Source organism: Esox lucius, chromosome 18, assembly GCF_011004845.1.
Source record: "Esox lucius isolate fEsoLuc1 chromosome 18, fEsoLuc1.pri, whole genome shotgun sequence".
NCBI classification, from domain to species: Eukaryota; Metazoa; Chordata; class Actinopteri; order Esociformes; family Esocidae; genus Esox; species Esox lucius.
The window spans coordinates 19,931,238-19,935,460 of record NC_047586.1 but is presented as its reverse complement, the minus strand read 5'-3'; positions in this window follow the sequence as shown (position 1 = coordinate 19,935,460).

Here is a 4,223-nt window from a genome sequence, read left to right as displayed (position 1 = left end):
CTTCTTCTGGTACACGGATTCAACATGGCCACCTTATTCGTAACCTTTTGGAAGCTGTTTTGTTACCTAAGGAAGTAGCCATTTGTAAATGTGAGGCCCATACTACAGGCAGAGATGTTGTTTCTCTTGGGAATCGCAGGGCAGATGCAGCTGCTAAAGCCGCTGCTCAGACCCCCCCTCATTCTGCTTTGCAGATGACCCATCTGACCCCCACAGTTTCCCTCTCTGATCTTGTTGAAGCGCAATCTCAGGCTTCGCCTAAAGAGAGAACCGCTTGGAAGAAAGCAGGGGCATCCTATGTGGATACTGTTTGGATAGGTCCTAATGGCAACCTCTGCTTACCAAAATATCTGTTTCATTTCTATGCGGTGCTCTCTCATGGTAAAGATCACGCTTCAAAAGGGGGGATGGTGAATATTGTAAATAAGTATTGGTACACACAGGGCTTTACGAATATACGGCGAAAGAATAGGTAAATTGAAGTTACCTAAGGGCGGCGTGGGTTGTGGTGCTAGTGACCAACAACTCCAACACAGCCTGCGACCATGGAGCCAGAGAGGCCATGGAACCCCCTCAGGAGGTCCGGAGGAATGAGATGCACCATCGGGTGCCTGTTGATTTTAAGTATTGTCGTCGCCATATCGCTAGTGTGGATTTCCAAACCGCACTGTGATGATCATGGACAGATTGTAAACATGACACCTAATGAAGCAAGGAAAGAGACATTTGTACTCCATAAGAAAAGGTCAGAACGAGAGATAGGGCCTGATTTTGAACGGACTAGGTTAATCTCTTGTGACATGATGAACTGCCCCCCGGATGGGGATTGCTATGTACTGACAAGCCCAGTGTTGAAGGATAATAAGTGGTATTGGACTCACCTATATACTATGTTCCCCTCATACTATTTGCCCAACCATGTGAATAGGTGGAGATGTTATGATAATGATTATTGTACTGTTAACATTTCCAAACCACTAGGAGTAATCCAGGATTACTGGTGTTTCAGTACCGATGAGGATGACACCCCTTGCAGATCACCTGACTTCCCTAAAGGTAGACCCGCTATGATATGTCCCTTAACAGTTGCACGTACTACTGTAGTTCCTATTCCTGCACCACGACGTCCTGAACCAAGTAGAGTAAGGAGAGCACTTTTAACTGCAAAACACAAGAACATGACTGATTGTTGGATCTGTCAACACATACCAACATCTTCACGTTCACCTATGTTAACCCCTATCCCATTTTCAGTAGCAGACTGGCAGGCACACGGTTGGACCAAGGTGGCAGCACAAATGACACCACCAGATAAGGACTGTTATACCCCGTCTGCCGTTCCTGACCACCCGGGTGGGGCTAACTTAGATTTGGTCTATATGGTGATAGTAGAATTTAACAATCACCGTCGTCCTGTGGGAGTGAATATAACCAAATTATTTAGGCTAACCTACACCGAGCGAGTAGGAGCACGTGGCTTCATTGTAAGGATTCAAATGATCCTGGTGCAGACAGACTGTCGCACTGAGGAGGATGAAGTCAGATCAGGTATGACCTGTAATCCCTTACCCTCGGGTTTCTCAATTCGTATTGATGCGGTGGTTAACTATATCCCATGGGAGAGATACATGAATTTAGATTCAATGACCATCAATTTACATAATTGTTCTACTCCAGCTATACCTGAGAAATTCAGGTTGCGTGATTGTGCCCAGATTTGGTCACCAATACCTGTTTATGAATTGCATAATGTCTCACTCTGTATTACAGATGCTTCAGGAGCCACACAGAGTTTAGGACAAAGTGATTGTTCCACCACAACTCAAACCAACTTCACGACTTTAGGGGCTTTGCCGGAGCAGGTCTATATAGTCTGTGGAGGGAAAGCATACAGTTGCATTCCTAGAGACGCAGGTGGAGTATGCTATATGGCGTACTTGGTCCCTTTGATTAGGCGAGCAGATCACAGGGAAATGGCAGCCTTAAGCGAACACTTACTAGAACTCAACGTATATTTAGTGTTCTGATCCCAGGATATGGCACATATACCTCACAGGAAGAGATAATGGCTCTGTCCAAAGTGTTGGAGAAACACATGAATTTGACAACTGACACAATTGCGGAAATAGGCACGGAGCTGTGCGAAACCCGTTCAGTTGCTCTGCAGAACAGAATGGCCCTAGATACGATTTTGGCTTCTCAGGGCGGTGTCTGTAAGGTGGTGGGATCTGAATGTTGTACATACATTTCAGATGCATCACAAAAGGTAATTAATTTAGTCCAAGAAACTAATAAAGGAATAGAAGAGCTTCATACAGTTCATGGGTGGGACCCATTCTCAGGACTTTCCTCTATGGTTGGTCCCTGGGGGATGACAATATACAAGTTATTGACTACTGCTTTAGCCGCCATTGCCTTTTTGTTTGTTTGTGGTATATTTTTGTCTTGTTTAATAAAAGTGTGTGTTTCTAAGAATGCAACACAGGTAATGGTCCAGCAGCATGTAAATGAGGATTCTGATGTTTCAGAGATGTTCCAGTTCCCAAATTACTGGGATGATGATGATGATATCATAAAAGATCATGTTGTTCAAGAGCATTGTTTGTAGTAGTCTGAAGCTTAATGAATAAATGTAAATGGTCTGATTGGTTAAACGTTGCATGTTTGTATTACATGACATTTTATGATATAGGGCGGATTGTCAGGGAAATTTCTTACACTGATGTGTTCTTATTGATTAAAGGACTGAGTCCCCACGTTTGGATAAGTAAAGGAATGTAGGTAGAGTGGGGTCTGGTGTTTGTCTCAGGGAGACATCCTTGAACATCATCCTTGACCGGCACTAGTGGATTAGTTACTCGTAAATGAGTTAATCTGTATAACACTTTTAGGGTCTATCCTTGGGTGTCCAGACATTGTGACTCCTAAAAGGTTGAAAAGGATTACCATGTGAATGTTTTATTGACATACATATTACCACACCCCTTTTTACTCTTCTTTAAATGATGATGCTTGTCCTGTTTTACTTTAGAGATTATTCATTGTTACTTTGTAACCTGTGTATTCTCTCCTTGCAAGAATAAACTGATTATTGTGCAAATTGAGTTTTCCTCTGTCTTACCTACCATTTTCGTAAATAGTTTGGACTTTAGAAATTGCCATCACAAAATATAAATAAATCATTTATATATACACAAATAAATAAATGCTGTAGAGAGCACTACACTACTGTTGAAGTAAAAGAGGACAGTACCTTGAAAACACATACCTTGGGCTAAAGCCCTTTGAAAAGGACAGTTTTATTAAGTTTGTCGCATGTTGTTGCTCTGTAAGCTGAGGATTGTAATTCTGGCGATGTGGTGCAGCCTTAACTTAAAAAACAGGGACAGAATTATTTTTAACAGCCTATGGTGGTGGATGTCTATCCCATACTGTCTATCCCAACACAAACATCCTCTGAACCGATCCTTTTTCAGACAATGTAAACAACCTCAAGCAGTTTGATGGGCTGTGATTGTCTGGTACTGCCTGATGACTGCCGAATGACCCACTCTGCTGCCCTGATGACACTCATGGTTCCCTCTGATGGAATCACCAGACCTCCATTGTTTTTTAAATTCAGCATGTGGTAGCTCTGGTCCTTGATGGCAGATGCAGCTTGTCACCAGGCTGGCACGGCAGACATCACACGACAGCTTCTTCAGAGCCTGTTGCACAACAAATCCTGAAATATTAGATAGTAATATCATAACTAATAACAATAATCATTAATAAGCATGGGGAAATTAAGGGAACACTTCCCTTTTTGGACAATCGTGAGATTGTTTTTCCCCAGATTGTGACTATTGGCACTTTTGGTTACAGGGAAAATCTACTTTCAGTTAGCCTTCACCTGAAATGTACATGAGAGCGTTGTCCACAAGACCATCGAAGTGGACGGGAAGGTAGCTGTGATCATGTACTAGGGCAGGAATGTCAGCAAACGGGGATGGAAGATCTTCTCCTCCTGCTGCATAGGACACATCTACAGCTGACAGGCTTGTAGAGGTGTCGATGACAGCTGGTAGGGACTCTGTGTCACCCTGTGCCGTCACATTGCCTCTGCATGGTTTAACAACCCCACACTGGGCCATCAGCTTTACATCTTAAAGATGTACTTGAACTGGCTGGCATTAGGGTTGTTATTCGTTTAAGGAAAAAAAAAGATATACAAGAATTGTACA